The 18,501-nt window shown below is 40.1% G+C and overlaps 1 long non-coding RNA gene across 1 annotated transcript in view; it reads right to left on the reverse strand.

Annotated features, from left to right (window-relative positions):
• Positions 1-940: 940 nt before the first annotated feature.
• Positions 941-18,501, reverse strand: part of LOC135319984 (uncharacterized) — a 33,074-nt gene continuing 15,513 nt past the window's right edge. Inside the window, exons 2-4 of the long non-coding RNA XR_010379131.1 lie at positions 17,992-18,046; positions 8,579-8,671; positions 941-3,643 (exon numbers count right to left, since the gene is read on the reverse strand). This is a non-coding gene — a long non-coding RNA (uncharacterized LOC135319984). The remainder of the gene's footprint in view (positions 3,644-8,578; positions 8,672-17,991; positions 18,047-18,501) is intronic.

Consider the following 18,501-nt stretch of genomic DNA (forward strand, 5'->3'; position numbering starts at 1 on the left):
TTTACAAGTGACTGATGTGAGCATTCTTTATAAATAGATTTTGAGAGCACCAAGGTTTCCAATGAAATAGGAAACCACTGAAATGGTTTATCATTTATCATTTTTGTTATAGGAAAAACAGAGAGACCACTGATTCCCCTCAGGTAATAATTGACCCTTCAAGGACTGTAAAAGAATCAGACAGTGGCCCAAACTATTAAATTTACTACCAAATAGGTAGACTTCTTAAAATATGGCTTCTAAAATGACCCCTGCCCCATGGCAGTACAGATGCTCACGGTAGGCGAAAAATACACACAATTAAAGATTTAATAAGCTTCCTTTCCGTGATGTTGACGGTTTATAGTTCACAGTTCTCCCTGCTAATGCTAAAGCTTCATTTCAAAGAAGGGGATATCATTTATTTTAAAGAAAAATGTAAAAGTGGTAAAATTAGAAATTTACACAGTATACACGCCTTTCTATGGTTCAGATTTTTTGGAGAGTGAAATAAATGTAGGAAGAAAGCTCTTATGAAGTCACTTGAGAGAATATTTTTAGAGTGTCTTAAAAATAGTAGTGAATAAATAAGACAACTTTTATAATACAAACCAAAGTTTATGGCTAACAAAGTTATACAGTAAAATTCTATATATTTACATATATGCAAATACATAATATAAATATGTAAATATACATTTATATATTAAGTGTATATAAATACATAACATATACATTTATATATTACATTTGGAATGTAAATATATCTTTACACACATCTTTACAGATGCACAAATACACAGATATACATATATAAAAAGTTGTTAATAGTGTCCAGAGATTTTCAACTTTTTCTTTGGTTTTTGTGTTTTTCAAGTTTTCTACAAAGAATATGTGTTATCTTTAAAGTCAGAAAAAATATACAGCTTGCTGGAAATTATTTCAGCCCTGAATTTAGCACAGGTGGTGTTTAAGACACCTTTTTTTTTTTTTTTTTGCTCAATTTCTAGTAAAATAATTATAGCTAGTGAGTGCTTCTTAAAGACAATTTTTAGAGCAGTTTTAGTTTACAACAAAATTGAGAGGAAGGCACAGAGATTTCCATGTATCTCCTGCTCTGACAGTGCACAGCCTCCCCCATTATCAGTATCACTTTCCAGAATGGTACATTTGTTACAATTGATGAACCTACTTTGACACATCATAACCATTCAATATCTGAAGTTTACCTTAGCGCTCCCTCTTGGTGTTGTCAATCTCTGAGTTTGGACAAATATATAATGTTGTAATCACCATTATTAAATCATACATAGTATTTCACTGCCCTGGAAATCCTCTGTGCTCTACCTGTTTCTCTCTTCCCCACCTACCCCAACCCTTGGCTAGTGAGATTTTTAGTCTGAGGATCTTGAACACCCTGTTCCTCGTGGCAATGACATGCTTTCAGTCTGCTCCATAGATAATATTAGGCGACCACAGTGATTGACTCACAGTGACCACCAGGAGCCTTGGGACCGCTGGAGCCATGGGCACGCGAGCCTGCAGGATCTCTATTCATAAATTCTTAGACTTCCCTCTCAGCCAAGCAAATCTTGAACTGGGGTGTGGAAAAGAAGTGGGGAAAGGAAAGGGAAGCCTCAATCCATAGGAAAGGTCTGTCACTGGCAGTTTTTAGAAGAAACAAAGGAGTCCTTTTATCTCAAGCAATGGGTGCCACCAAGTTAGCATACTTTGAAGATACATCTATTTGGTGGTCATTCACTGATGAGTGAACATTTTGGGTATTATTTCAGACTTTGGAATTTATTCCATGTTTCAGGAAAAAAAAAAAAAAACTCTGCTGTATTTCAAAGGAAATGTTAGCTTTAATTTTTTACCCCTTCAGATGCTTGGAAATTTCAAGTAACTGTTCCAAATCTGATCACTAAATATTTTTGTTGCATAGAAACTGACTTACAAGTCACTGTATTTAAGTACTAAAAAGCAAAGGGAAAAACTAACCTCTCCTGCCACTTTCTCCAGACTCCCAGGCCCAACATGCTTCATATTTAATTGCACACGATCCAAACATTCTCCACATACAGTGCCCATCCTCACAGCACGCTCCACTCAGCAAACCCAGAGCCTCCCTCCTCTCCTGTGTCTCTCCATGGAGTTTTGAAATACATGTAGCACACTTCAGCATTCTAAAAAATGTTTTCAATATATATTTAAGAATTTTATACTTGTTCTTTGATGTTTCCTATTTTATATTTTTAAATAAACAGTATATGTGCTTCACTTACAGTTGTATGAAATACACATTGTTTTAATTATAGTTGTCAGAAATATGTCAGTCTACTTTTACAAATGGAGGTCCATTTAGAGGGGTCCTGCTCAGTTCTACAGTTAGGTCAGTACATCCACAAAATGTTTTCTGTCTCTGGAGGCCCTCCATGCCCACTGCCATCTGCTTTCTCCTGTTCCTCGTCCCACCCGCCTCAGATACTCTCTCTCTGAGCAGTATTTTCCTGCTTTTTTCTTTCTTTCTTTATTCTCTGGCTGTGACAACATCAAAGACAGTATCATAACCAAAGAGACACTACATTAGCCAGGATAATTAATGCTAGCTACTGTAAGAAACAAATCCCAACTTTCAGTGGCTTAACAGAATTTAAGTTTATTTCTTGTTTTGCAAGATCCAATACGTCCCCTCCAAGCAATGACTCAGGAGTCCCAGCTCCTTCTAGCCTATGGTAGCATCATCTTTCAGACCATCAGAATCCTTCCTTTTTAGCAGGATGGCCTGAGAAATAGAGTGGAAATCTTCATGGGGTGTGTCGTGATCAGAACTAGAAATTCATTGGCCAGAACTCAGTCACATGACCCTTTCTAGGTACAAGAGGAGTTAGGAAATATGCTGAATTGTGTGCCATGAGGAGCAGATATAGGTAAACACCAAGAGCCTACACCATGTAGAGAACCTCTCAGTTCTTTCTGTAATCACACCACCCCAGGCGACCAACCCTTACCTAGGGCATGTTTTCATGCACACACTCCTCCTGCCGTCCCAGCCACCCTGATGCCCTCTCTGTCTCACCTCTCTGGCACCATCATTTTAACTCACCCAGCGCTATTCTTCCCACAATCCCAGTACATTATTTCCTGCCAGCCCTCACTACTGTACTTCACGTTCCAGGTAGGAATCAAATGCTTCCAAAGTTAATATCCTTGCTGCAGATTGTGCTGATCCCCTCAGTGTTTGTAACGACTGAATAATGAGGGAGAAATAAGCCAATAGAATCACCAGCCACCATGGGGAACCATTAATATGAAGAGTAAGAAACAATGAAAATGGCTGTAATGAAAATTCTAGAGAAGCTAGAAGTTGAAATAAGAACTTAAAAGTTTTCCATAAAAGACTAACATGATAATTCTCGATACCCTGGTACATGTTTACAGTCCTTCAAAACTCCCTGAGAGGAGGAGGTAAATCCGCGGTGCTGCAACAGGTGGCCTGGGGCTAAGCACGAGTTGTAAAAGAGGCGCCGCAAAGCGCGAGCTGCACGAGGAAAGGGCAGTTTTCAAACCTGAGGTCAATGACCCAAAGACGAGTTGAAATACTCCGAAAAACAATCTGATACATTGGACGTCACTACTAAACCAGATAGATATGTTTCTTCCCCTGAAACAAAAGAAAGAAAAAAAAAAACTCATGATGAAAAGACCTCACTGCTCTTCTGGAATTCAGAATCACCCAAAACAAACACTGCTGGAAAAATAAACGGTGGGAGGCACTGCTCAGCTTCCTGGGCTTTGCTTGTATCCATCAAATTTACTATGTACAGTCAAATTTAAATGTTCCTATTTCACGTAATTATAATCATACTGATACATTTTCTTCATATGGCATGTTATTGCTTTTCAAACTTTGGGTTTATCTTACTAACTTCTTTATCTGTATCTCTTCAATAACTTACGGGAATTTAACAGTCCTTTTGATTTAAATTGGTTTATTGTTGCTATTGATAATTTTTTTAATCAACATTATTCTAAAGCTTTACACCAAGTCAGACTTTTCTTGGCTGAATGGGGCAATAGCAGGTATTATAATTAAAAGTGAAGAAACAACTTAGATCAGAATGAAAAATTTTCCCTGGCTCTTTTACTTACAGGAAATCATATTCTTTTCCAAAGGGTAAAAAAGAAAAAATCTTGCGTGAGTAATAAGACAAATTTTTACACAAATAACCAATAACATGAGCTAGACAGATGTTGTTTATAAATTCTTTCTCTTGTGCCATTTTTCTGGGAAGTTATTCAATTTAGGAAAAAAAATCATTTAAAGTGAAAAAGAATAGATGCTCTACCACTGGGACCTTGTTATAATATGCAATAGAGAAAGTTCAAATCATTTTTAATGTTAATAAATCTAAACTGTAACATGAATTGTGTGATAGATTTTTTTTTTTTTTTTGGTTGCAGAAATGTCCACCTGTAACCAGCTTCAGTGATAAGGGGAAATTGACAATTTATTATAAAATTCCAGGTCGTGCTATGGAACTCTCTGTCTCTCCCTCTTCAGACTAGATTTCTGTGCTGCCTGAGTAGAAGTGGAAGAAAATGTGGCTGACAATATATGCCAACCTGTCCTCCATTTAAGAAAGTACCTCAACCAAGTCCCAGTTCTTAATGCCTGCTCATGAATCTCAGGTTGCTCCAGTCTGAATCAGGTTGTCAACTTCTAATGCAATCAGCTTTGGCAGGGGTCATTTCATACAAATCGGGATTTAAGTTTCCCTCCTAGGACAGTTCAAGGAAAATACAATACATGGTAATAAACAATGGCAAGAACAATGTTAGCATGAATGCCTGGGAGAGTAAGCTTGCACAATGATCAATCAACCACCTTAACTAAAATTTTTTATTAATCTGACTGTAAGCTTTAGTAGCATGTTATGTATAATCACAATGAGCTACGTAAAGATCCAGGTTAATGTACTAGTTGTATCATTGGCCTCCTCAAACAAGTCACAACCACGAGGAAGGTAGGTGTGCCAAAGACGTGGCTCATCTATCTACTTAAATATCCGTCTATCTATAGCTCCCTAAATCTGTCTGTCTGTCTGTCTGTCTGTCTGTCTATCTATCTATCTATCTATCTATCTATCTATCTAATCCACTGTTCTGTGCTGCTACACAAGCTCTGAATTGTGTAGCTTTTAAGGCACTCAATTCAGAAAAACTATGATGTGGATATCATCCTCTGGTTCTACTGTATAGCAGTCCTCTTCTTATGATAGAATATTTAGAGCCTTTACTGGTTTGTAACGTTTTTTGTGCTGCAACCTACTTCTCCAACTGCATTGCAAACTTGTGGAGGCCAGGGATCACGTATTACCATAATAGTTACCTGTTGCCACATAACAAATTACACAAAAGCTTAGCATCTTAAAACAATGCACATCTATTATCTCACACAATTTCTGAGGGTCAGGAATCTGGGAGCAGCTTAGCAAGGAGCTTCTGGCTCAAGGAATCTCCAGAGGTTACAGTCAAGCTGTCAGTGAGAGCTGCAATTTCATGAGAAGTCATCTGATGGGTTAACTGGACCTATGGGATCCACTTTCAAGGTGGCTCCCTCAGATTGCAGTTGGCAGACGGCCTCAGTTCATCACAATGTGGGCTGTGCAGGGCTGCCTGAGTGTCCTAATGGATTTCAACTCTTCTCCCTGGTGTGAGTGGTGTGCACTCATGAGGCGGAAAGAGCGAGAGCACCACAGTGCTTTTGTATGACCTACGTCTCCAAAGTCTCACATCACAACTTCTGCTTTATTTTGTTGGTTAGAAGCAAGTCATTAAAACTGTCCTCAAGAGGAGGGAAATTAGGGTCCACCTCATAAAAGAAGAAATATCAAAGAATTTGTGAACGTGTTTTTAAAGCTGCCATTAATTTTTTTAATGACATCTTCAGATTTACCTTTGAGCCAGTACTCAATTCTTACTCTTTGATTGATTGCATTATACAATTCATCAAAGTGAGGTAGAGTGATATTGTGATTTATAATAAGAAATATATATATTTGGTCTTCATCCCATTTCCAGCACAGAGCTCCTTTAGTGAGAAGAGTGAAATGTGTCTTTTGTTATGTTAACGACGCACTTGACCGACCCACCCCCACCCCCAACTAAGGATGAAGTCAGGGAGGGGTAAGGGTTTACAGGTTGAGCTAATCACTATCTGCTGATGATTTAATCAATCTTGCCTGTGTAATGAAGCCTACTTTAAAAGCCCAAAAGGCGAGTGTTCGAATTGCATTCTGCGTTGGTGAGAGTAGGAGAAGGGGAGAATGGGTGCTCCTGGAGAGAGTGTGGAAGTTCCATGCCCTTTCTGCATACCTTTCCCTGTGCGTCTCTCCATCTGGCTGTTCCTGACTTTTATCCTTTTATCATAAACCTGTGACCCAGTAAGTAAAATGTTTCTCTGAATCCTTTGAGCCACTCGAGCAAATTAATTTTACCCAAAGGAGAGGATCGTAGGAACTCTAGTCTATAGCCCGTTAGTCAGAAGCAGAGGTGACAACTTGGGCTTGCTATGCTGTCTGAGGTGGAGTCCCGGGCGGGGGCAGATTTGAGGGGAAGGGGCTTTGAACTGAACTCTTAACCAGTGGAATCAGATACTATCTCCGGGTAAAGTGTCAGAATTTAGTTGAATTGTAGGACGCCACCTGGTATCCCCAGACAATTGGTGGTGGTATAGAGAAACCCCTACCCCCATTGTAAATTGGGTGCTCAGAACCCCAAAAGGAGTAAACCAAGATCATAGCTCAAAATATTTACTTTTGTTTCTAACTTTCTAGGAAAGTGTTTTATTTATGTGTGTTATTTATTAATGCATTAAATAATCAAAAGCATTGATTATTTAATGCGCTTATTAATATATTTGTTATTTCCTTTAACAGTCATCATCTGCTTGGTATTGGTAGTTTTGTATAATTCCTCCGGTGATTCTACTGGACAGCTAGCAACAAGAACTACTGAACTAGATAACTTTGGATGTCTCTTTCAGCTCTAATTTTCCATGATTTATTATTTTCCATAATGGCCTTCTGGCATTATAGTAGATCCCTGATGCAAGACCAATGCAATAGTGGATGTATGCAGTGCCCAGGGAGGTCCAGGAGACCATCCAGGAAAAGGAAATAGGCATTTCTCCTCCTCCTGGCACATGGTGTGTCTTTAGCTTTTTGGGTGTATGAACATACTAGATTGTGACTAAGATTATAACTAAAGGCATAGAATTTCCCTCAACTGGGGTAGGAACTGGTATTCAAGAAACTGGAGAGGACCCCTCAGAGATTCATTGTAAGGGAGGACCTGGTATGGCTTAGATATATTTCTTGTAGTTTGCTGGCTCAACTTATAACTAGATAATTGCCTGCTTCATATAAACCCTGCACCTGAGGGTAAAGAAAGAAAATCAGCTTCCTTCTTCCTCATTTCTATAGGCAGAACTTTAACAAAGTCATTTCTCTTTGACTGGCAGACCTGTCTCCTCTTTGGGTGGAACTGAGCTCACTGAAAACAGGGTTATTTTAAAAACACCACACCTATAATTGAAAAGGATTTCTTAAGGCCTTTTATGATTTATCTCTTTCTATGGCCTCTTACCCCATCCAAAATCAAACCAGCTGAATCCAGAACCCAGGTGGCAACTGTTGAGACTTGGTTTCCACCACTCCCCCAGCAACCCTTGGGACTCAGGGTGTGACTCTGCAGTGAGATCAGACGTAAGCCATGAGGCATCTCTGGCTACTTTCTAATTATTTCCATTACAAAAGGCCCCTAGTTATTTGATGAATCATGGCTTTTTTTAATTGAAAAGTAAACCAAGGGTGATAAAAGACCTATGGCCACACATGAGAAAAACCATAGGTTCACAACGGGGATCCAGAGGAAGAAAATCTGTACATATTCACTGTATATTTGGGTTTGGGGCACGGAGGATAGTTGACCAGAAGGCAAGGGTCAGATCATCCCTACCACACATAACAGCAAGAGTAGGGATTATGGTTTGTTTCTCAAAAAAAGTTATCTGGAGTTATCTTTGACCAAAGATGGATTGATGCACATGTGACTTTTAAAAATATCTTAACAGGGAGGAGGGTATAGCTCAGTGGTAGAGTGTATGCCTAGCGTGCACAAGGTCCTGGGTTCACTTCCCAGTACTTCCACCAAAAATAAATAAAACCTGATTACCCCCCCCCCAAAAAGCCGAAAAGAAACAAACAAACAAAAAAGATACCTTATATTCCAAGTCTCTTATTATAATATTATAATAATATTATAACAATTTTTGATTACTAGTGATATACCAGGCACTGTTTCATGGCCTTTGCATACTTGATCTTAGAGAATCCTCCCAAGTTTCCTAGAAGCTGTTTACTCGATTATCCCTGTGTTGAAGAAGAGGAAACTGAAGCCCAGAACAATTGAGATCTTTACCCAATAGTAATTTCCATCTCAATCTTTTCCTTTCTACTCTCTTCCAGCTTTCCTTCTGTTCCATCTTCATTTTTCTGTCTTTTTTTTTTCTTGATTTTTTTTCCTTTTCACTTACCTCTCTGGGCTTTAGGAGCAAGAAGTTCAATTTTAGAAGCATAAATGTTGAAATCAAGAAAAGGTAAGTACAACCCAAGTTGAAGTGAAATTGCTGTGTAAAGAGGGGAAAAACGTCAGGTCAATAGAACAGGATTTACTCCTGACCCAACCCCTCCTCTGCTTACTGTCTTAGGAAGAATTTGGCTAGTTCACCTGACTGCCAAAACAAGTTTACAAAGGAGAGAGAAGTGAACACTCTAGCCTTGCAGCAACACCTGCCCCACCTCCCACCCACTTACTCTGAGCAGGAGGATAAACATCACGTCCACTGGTGTAGTTGCATTTCAGCTCTGCACACTGTGCTATCCTGGGGCCAAGCACCCCAGGGAATCTGGAGGACTCAGACATGTGAGATTTTAACATCATAATGTCTTCCATTTGTATAACCTCTTTACAAAGAATGTTCGCACGTGTCATCTCATGTAATCGCTTAGATACTCTGTTCATTGAAGTGCATGTGAAGTTTGAGATTAAAATGAGGATGTTATTTCTCTAAAATAGCTTGAGACTTAGGTTTTATGAAACACAGAAAGGACTTGCTGGCACAAACTAGAGCAGTCTCTGAGACATCTGTCTAAGAGCCAGGGATCGTTCCCCCATATATGCAAGTCAGCAATATTCCACTAAAATATTTAACTCTACTGGCTCTAAGCCCTTTCCCTATAGCCTCCCAGAAATCTCTACTGATTTTCTAAATAGCTCATGAGTGGGAGAGATCTTAAAGTTACAAGGACTTGGAAAGACTTCTATGGAAAAGTGGGGATTTGGACTGAGAGAACTAACCTAAAGGTTTAATTAATCTTCACAGTTGGCTTGTGGCCTTTCAATACATCGATCTCTCCAGGATTTGTGAAGGGCACTGGTATGAGATTAATACACTCCCCTTCATCCCTCCCTCAAGGGGACGGCTGTTAGCCTCCCGTTTCCAGGAGCCCTGTCCCTCTGCAGAAGCCCTAGCCTTTCCCAGAGGTCTTTTAGAGGTGCTTTATCAAATGGAAAGAACAAAATGATCTTTTCTACCAGACTCTTGGATTTCCACATCCACACAGAATTGTTATCATTATATATGAAACAAAATTGCAAAGCCCTGACACCTCCTAGAAGCAACACCCATTTAGAAAGGTAATTGGCCTGTTTCTAACCCAAGCAGGTAGTTTCAGTTAGAGCTCTGCTTATATATATCAGGGTAATAAGCATTTTAATAAGTCAACATATAAAATATATAACAATATAAGCAATGAATATGATACAGTTAAATTTATAGAGTGAATATAAAATTTATCATTTAAAGCAAGACACTTTCAAGATCAAGGGGGCCACCACTAACAATTACACTAGGACAACAGAAAAACCTGGACTGTCCAGGGCAAAATAGGACATTTGGTCAACCCACCCATGGTGAATATTTAAAACAGTTTTTCTATGTCTCTTAATACTTTTATTACATTAGTGTGGCAAGGGTATTGTTCACTTCCTTTTTATATCGAGAAGTAGATTTGTTCTACTCTAAGCCTCAGCTAATCTGTTTTGAACCTCATCATATAATTTACTTCTGTGAAACTGAGATGTAGCTTCCCCGCACATCTACATTTCTGTGAACCTTTCAGATTATTTTAAAATACCTGCAGTCCTTCCCACTATTTCAACATTTATTCAAAGGCACTTAGTTTTATTTTGAACAACTTCAAAGTTTATTTAGGAAGCAAAGTGTCAGTTTTCCCCTGAAATTCTCCAATTTTTGGTAGAGCAATGGACTCACCTTTGGAAAGAACTTTGAGTACCTGAATAGATCCACAATTGACTGGTCATTATCAGACGTCATAAACTGAATCTCCAGGCCCCACCCCATGGGTCATTGCCTGCCTAATTTATATATAGCTATTGATGTGGAAATAGAGAGACAGATATGTGAGTAGGTTAGTCAGACAGACAGATGCATTTCATTGGGCCTAGTTCAAACACATGCATAGGGAAGACTGGTTTGAACATTCTAGATTTTAAGAGGGCTCATTTGTCTACATTGTAAATTTAAATTTTATTTATGTATTTGTAATACATGAATACATTTTTTATTTTAATACATAAATTTTATTTATATATTTTTTTCTCCTGCTATACACATTTTTGTAAGCTTTCTCAAATTCTTTGGAACTAGATAAAGTACAAAAAAAAAAAAAACCAGTCACATACAAGGTTGTAATGGGTGGCGGGCACTGAGGGGGTTTAAAGTGGTAAACTCAGAGGTTTAAGCAATGGTCGGCTGGGGGCAGAGAGGAAACAGCACCTGCAAGAAATGGGGAGGATTCTCAGCACACGGGTCCCCCTGGTTGGAGTATGAGGTGTTTTTGATTTACCTATTTTTCTCCCCTATATTAGCATCCAAATACTAGCTTCCCTTTCTGCACTAGTTGACATGGTTGCTTAAGGTAAGGGTACTACTCTAAGGGATTTCTGGAATACCTGTTTTTCAATAAAATCATCAGCCACTTACGAACATCCTGAAATCCTGAAAGCTGTTCTGGATTTTGAGTGAGCAATGACATAGAATATGCTTTAGTAAGACTGGGCAATGGATAAAAAACAAACTAGCATTTAGATAGTGCTTGTTCTGAACTAAGTATGATAAGTATTTTATATTGATTATATCGCTGAATTTTCCAAACAATATCTGTAAATACCCAGTTTTCAGATGAAAAGATAGGTGTTAACTTGTGTTGAATAAACTTGTCCAAGTTCATGTAACTATGAAAAGGTAGAATAAGTCAAACCTACGCAAGTTGTTCTAAAGGTTGTCTGGTCACCCATCATACTATCAAGACAAAATGGACTAGTAAAAGATACCGAAAGCAGGAAAATTATGCAACTACTGTAATAGTCCAGAGACAAGAGGATGAGGCAAAGGGAGGGGACTGGGCGTAAAGGAAGATGTTACAAAAGGAAAAGAGTAGGACTGTGATGTTCCTTGGATTTGTCAGGTTGTTAAGGGGGTACTAAGTACGCTTAGCTTGATTAATAGAAATTAAATGCTGATGACCTGGTAAACACTCCTTTTGTGTTTCCTTGGTGATCAATAATTATAAGTCAGAATGCTCATCACCAGTGGTGATTTTCAGTCCCCTAGGCAAGAACTCCAAGTGTGAAAAGGGTGAAAGAAGGAATAAACAAGTGAGAGACTGATGAATGCATTGTATAAAGATGAGAAGAAGGAAGAAATTCTCGCCACTTGGAATTTATCTACTTTTCCACTAAACCACGTATTAAAATTTAACCTTTGTTTCTTAAAAAAATCTTTCTAAATGGAAAATCATTTGCCTCAAATCCCTTTGTTGTTGCTGATCAGCCCTTCAAACACAGGAGTGTAATCTCAAGCTATTTCTACCTAGAGCCTACATTGATGTTGGGTTTGGTCTCCTTTAGGAAATTCTGCTGTCCCAGGGGATGGGGCAGCAATTTTCAGTCTTCACTTAGTTCAGAAATCCATGCTTGGCCATGTTTTATGGTTCGACAGGCAAACATATCTTGGACATTGGCTGCGTCTTTGTATTTGTACGCCGGTTCGCTTATCTTTTAGCTTGTAAAGCACTAGCTGTGGGGACAGAGGTTGCTTTCTGTTAACTGCATCTTGACAGGTGAATGCCTCCTTGTTTGGAGGTATTTTAATCCCTTCCAAATAGAGAGTAATTTATCTAGCTGGTGGACTGGAGTTACAAGGCAACTGAAAATGAGAGCAACTTGTTCTCTTCCTTCTGACAGATTCATGTCCAGTGGAGTACATCGTCTTCAACAAAAGATGACCAACCCACGAGGTGGATTAACAAGGCTTGGTAAAGTGTATACAACTTTTTAAGCTCTTACTGGAAAAGTGCTTCGGTGACCATAAAAAGTTGATCTTAATCTGTCAATGTTCCGAATAAGAATCCTCGTTCATGAAATCAGCTTGTTTCCAAGGGTTGTGAGGGTTAGTCACTAGCTGTTTTCCAAAAAGGTCAACCTGTGTTTGAGACCAGTTTAAATTATAGCTGGTGTGAGTTACTCCCTGGAACAGAGCTCCTCAAATGTTAGCATGCCTCAGAATCACCTGGAAGGCTGGCCCCGGGCCCCTGACCTTCTGATTTAGCGGGTCTGGGATAAGGCCCAAGAATGTACATTTCTATCAAGTTCCCAGGTGAAGTGGCTTCTCCTGGTACCACACTTTGAGAACCACTACCCTGGGAATTGCATGCTCTCACCACGGGAGAAGTTGTGTAAACCTCTCCAGAGAGCTTCAGATGTGGTTATTTTAAATTAGATCTGGTTTTTGTTTGTTTTCTTATTGTTTGTGTATTATTTGTTTTGGAAAGGAGCTATGTAGAAAAAAAGAGACGGCTTCTAATACTCATGTCTAGACCTAGTGTTACTTGATTAAATTTCTATCAATGCCTGCTGCTAAATCCTGTACCTCTACTCAAATCCTTGCTCTCCACCCAAAACAAAACAAAGCAAAAATCTAAATTGAGGATTGTCTCTTACCAGCACTTAAAAAGTTAACAACAGTGCCAAACAGAATTGCTCAGGTCAGTGGAGGGTAAAACCAGCATTTGGAAATGCTGTGAGAACACAAATAGTTTAAACTGTAGAAGAGGCTTGAGGAAATTACAGAGGGAAAACTTTCCGTCCAAGGTTCCAGTTGCCAAGGAGTTTGTGTAGGTTTCTGGAGACCTCACCCCTCCATGGCTCCTCTGTGACTCACTGTGTCCCTGGGAAGCCTCAGATTCAGCAAGCAGAGAAAAAAATTCTGCTTTTGATCTCACTGGGGCGAAATGCACCAGAGAGCTTGGTTTCTAAACCATGGATGTTTCTGATCAAATAGATGGTAGCAGAGCTGATACTCTGATTCCTAGAAATCAGTCTGGTTCTGGCCCAGGTGCAGAGGTTGAAATGACAGAAAGGTGTGTAAAGGACCCATTGCAGCAGCAGAAGAGAGGGTGGGCAGGGTTAGAACACATATGGACCCAGTTGAGATGTCTGGTTGGGTTTGGTGCATCAAAGTCACTCCTATTACATTCTTGAAATCCAGTTCTCAGAATCCCCTTTTTTGAAGCTAGATGGCCTCCTACAGGTAGAAACTCCCACCCATGACATATCTTTTCCTTCTGGACATATTTTATTCTTTGCTGTTTCACATTTTATCCCCTCAGATTCAAATCCAATGCTAGTCAGAGGCAAATATGTGAATTCTCCTTTCGCTGACAACAGGGAGAATATAACCTAATGCTGTAGTGCTTAAATAAACTTTTTCTGGGTTTAGATCGGTGCTTCTGACAATTTAATGTGCATGTAAATTAGCTGGGGATCTTGTAAAAAGAGCAGAATCTGATTGAGTAGGTCTGGGTTGATTCTGCATTTCTAACAAACTCCCAAGTGTTGATGCTGTTGTTGTGAAACCAGGCTTTGAGTAGCGAGGTGACAAGTTCTCAGCTTGGGCTCCTCAATAAGATTGTTCTGAGAGGCTGTTTTGTTTGTTTGTTCATTTTTTTTTTTTTAAGACAACACCCACGTGCCCAGAGATGTTGATTTGGCTGGTCTGAAGCAGGGCCTAGTAGTTTTTTAAGAACTTCCTAGGTGATTTATTATGCAACCAGGATTGAGAAAACAAATGCAAATTAATCTTTCTGAAACTATGAGTAGCAATTATTAATGGGTCAGAATCAGAAATAACACTGAGAATGTTGTTTAAATGAAATAGAATGGAGCAGGGAACAGTAGACACGCTGTTTGTGAAACTTCTCACTCTGCATCTGTGAGTACACAGCTCTCAGTGTAAAATACATTAATGAGGATTACACCCGAAAATGCCATGGCTGCTACTTGACCCTGCATTGGAGTGTCAAAGAAGACACAGACAACATGTAAATGAATGGGCATAGTGATGGGAAATTTGTATTTCATTCCGTTTTTACACATCACAAGATGTTTTCTATTGTGCTTTTCAACCATTCAAATACAACAGTCATTAGTCCATGAGCCCTGGGCAGACGGCCTTCCTAGATTGAGGTATCTTCTTGGTTTTGACTGTCAACTTGATTTAATCAGTTGTGATGACTGGCCTCATGCTTGGTCCCAGAATTGTCTCTGACTATGGGGTTGGCTGCTTTATCTTTTGCATTTTGATTAAAAACACCTGGATTTAGAGGTGTGGCCTTTAGTAGTTGTTAGTAAAAATAATAATTGTTGTTACAACAATAGTATTGGGGGTTTTAAAAATCTTTGTCAAAGCCCTGTGTTATATATGGCAAAATAGTTTTGGCAAAAAAGAACTGAATCACTGGATAAGACACATGTGTCTTCACACTTTGGTGTAGCTGCATTTCACTTTGATAATAAAACCCCAATGCTTCTGTTTATAATTAGCAGTTCATAATAAGGAACAGGTTTAAAAGATGTGCTTTGCAAATGAACAATTGATGACAAATGACTAAACGCAAGTAAGTTCCTTACCTGAAAACATGATTCTTTCATACGATTTACAGGAAACTTTTGTTCTTGAACAGAAAATGAAACAATTTCAAGGAAAGCTCTGGTTGAAACACTCCTCTCTTTTCTTAGCTATTAGGTATATTGTACATTTTGGTGTTGGGCAGTTACAGATAAATCTGTAATTACCAACTGTGATAAAACTGATTGAAAGTGCTGTGAAAGGAATGTATTGGGGGACTCAGTTTGACTAGGTGTTTCACGGGAGGTATCTTTGAAGAATGACATTTTAGTCAAGGCCTAAAGGAAGTAGTGGTTACTTAGGACATCAGTGGCTGTTCACTAGACACAGAAGATCCTGTATGAAAACTCTGAAGGGCAGGCAGGTGGCAGTTTCAAAGAGCTCTGAGGCTGTTAGAACCAGAACCCAGAGAGGTGGGAGAAGAGTCACCCAAGCTGAGACCAGAGAGGTAGCAGGGCCAGACCACATGGGGCCCAGTGGCCGGGTAAGGATATTGTCCTTTATTCTAAGGGCAATGAGAGATAATTTTTAAGGATTTTATATAGAATAGTTACATGAGCAGATGAGCATTTCTGATCTCCAGGGGAGCCCAAACTCCTGTTTAGTTGATCATCTTGCAGTATCAACAGAGTAGCACACAATAGAACCAAATACCCATTCACTACTGCTTTTAAAGTAAACACCCAGCATCACTCTGGCTACTGCTTAGAAAATAGATGGGAAGGTGGGCCAAGAACGTAAGTGGGTTGATCTGTTGGAAGATGCTGTGCTCCAGGTAGGAGATGGTGACATTTTTGGACAAGGATGGCAGGGGAAAAAATGGAGCAAAAAGGATCGAATCATGGTGTGTAGAAGATAGAATAATAAGACTGGTAATTGACTGGATGTAAGGAGGTGAGGAAGGAGGAAAAATGAAAGAGAACTTTCAGATTTTGCTTGAACCACTATAGGAAAGGGAACATGAGGGAAGATAGGGGTTTTGTGGGTTAGAGGACTCAATTTGGAAATGTTTAATTTGAGATGTCTCTGAAATAGTCAAGCAGGCACAGCAAATAGGCAGTTGGGTTACACGGCTGGGAAGCACAAGGGTGGATGAGGAGGACAACATATGTGGAAGTCATGGGCATGGGCGCATATTTAATATCTTTTTTGTAATAAATGCTCATTCAGTACCTACATTCAGTACCAGGCACTGTTCCAGTCACTGAGAGTATAAAGAAAAACAAAAAGTGTCATATACAAAGTGCTTTGAAGACACCATACTTACATTGACCAGAATACATAGTTAGAGAGAATGAGAGAAAGAGGAGTACCTCGAGGCGGCAGTTAAGAAGATGAGAATGAAGACATGAAACAAGCCATTCAAAGATCTGGAAAAGTGTGCTCCAGACCAAGGAGACAGTAGCTGCAAAGTCCCTGAAGGAGAAGTGCGTCGCTCCGTCTGAGGAACGGCCAGGGACGTGGTGTGGCAGGAGTGATGTGAACAGTGAGGAACTAGAAAGGGGAAGAGGGCTCTGAATCCCATGGAAACTTGTAGCCCATGGAGTAGCTTTTTTCTAAGTGCGACTGGAAGTCATCAGAGGATTCTGAACAGGGGAGTGTTGTTATCTGATCTATATTTTTCAAAAATCTGTCTTTGTTGAGAATAGGTGACAGGCTTTAGCGAAGAAAGGGAGATGCATCAGGAAACTACTGGAATATTCCTATTTGTGTATTGTGTAGGTGTCATAGGCTGATTTGTGTCCTGCTCCAGATTCATATGTTGAGGCCCTAACTCTCACTGTGATGGTGTTTGGAGATGGGCCTTGTGGCGGTAACTAGGTTTAGAAGAGGTCATGAGGGTAGGGCCCTTAGGAGAATGAAGAACTAGGAATTATATGCCTTAGAAGTGTAGGCAGTAGAGAGCTTGCTAGGTGCCTGTCTCTCTGCCTGTGAGACACAGCAGGAAGGCAGCATCTGCAAGCCGGGGGGAGGGCCCTGACCAGGATCCTGACCGCATCAGCGCCCTGATCTCACACTTGAGCCTTCAGAACTGTGAGAAAATAATCAGAAAGCCAAAAATGATCTGTAGAGGGTGGTAGGGACCAGAAATAGCCCTTTAGGAGTTAGCAAACCTGGGCACTGTGCAGAGTTGTAACTTCCAATGTGAACAAAAGTCATGAGTTCTCATGGTGTGGGAAAGAAATGATTATGGTTTGGAATGAGATTCAGCTCCTGAACAGTACAGACAAAAGAAGAGCTTCTAAGCTCTGGCAGCTAGTTTTCCTTCCATCAGCTTCCCTGTCATGTTCATTTTCTGTCTCTGAAAAAGGCCAAGCCATAAATGTAAAGACAGCAGTTCGACAGGTTGTAGGATTAGTCAGGTCTCCGAGGAGACTCAGAACCCCGTCTGCCGCTGTTTATTTGATCACTGCGAGCTACAGAAGCCTGCTGACGAGAGGTAGCCAATGCTGTGCCATTAGAACAATAGAGAAAACGCAACAGCCGTGTCGTAAAGCGGTTGCCCGTCATCACAGTTATGTTTCAGTTGTTTCTCAACGCACCGAGCGCATTAAAGGGTGCTATTTCTAACGACCAAACAGAATTCTGGTTGCTGGAGCTCCTCAGAGACCCCTGCTGTGAGTGAATGGTAGTATTGCGATGATTATTGCTGCCTGGAGAGCGATTGCCGACACACGTGCCAGCTGCCTGTCCCTAAGCTGGACCGTGTAAGCTGGGTTTAAATCAGACTGAAAATGAAATCAGTTAACTTGAAGTTATTTAAATTTCCCAACGAAGCAAAACTGCAGGTAGGCTAATAGACTGTCTAATTTTGTGACCATACTTTGGGGAACAGGCTGCAACAAGGCTGCAGTTAGGCATAGATAAATTACTACTCTAGACTATTCCTAGGATACCTGTTTCACAGTAGTTGATTCAGTCTCTAATTTTCCTTCAGATGAGTGCAGAGGCCTGAAAAAAAAAAGGCATATTTTTGGTTAGATGTTTGAATCTATTCAGTCTTACTTCTCAGTCCGGATCACTGAAAAAAAAGCATGCTACCCTGGCCATATTAAGGGAATCATAACCAATTCTAATCATGGTCCCAGGCCTGCATCAAAGCCCCACTTTGACCTCAAGAGTGAGAGGTTATCACAACTGCAGCCAAGATTCACTGGCTAACTGATCGTAGGTCTGGAACAGCTGAGAAGCCGACAAGCAGCCCCAAGTCTAGGATTCGACCCCAGCCCATGCTCTCCTAGTACAACGTCCACAAAGCCTGTGGGAGCCCTAAAATGCAGAGCCCCAGATGCCGTCCACACAGTTGTCACCTGTGATTGAAACCCTGCACCACTGGGTCTGTTACCTCCCATGACCTTTGCCACGGAGACAAACAGTGACCTTTCTTAAGGCTGTTCAGTCTTAGA

This window comes from Camelus dromedarius, chromosome 3, assembly GCF_036321535.1.
Source record: "Camelus dromedarius isolate mCamDro1 chromosome 3, mCamDro1.pat, whole genome shotgun sequence".
In the NCBI taxonomy this organism is placed as follows: domain Eukaryota; kingdom Metazoa; phylum Chordata; class Mammalia; order Artiodactyla; family Camelidae; genus Camelus; species Camelus dromedarius.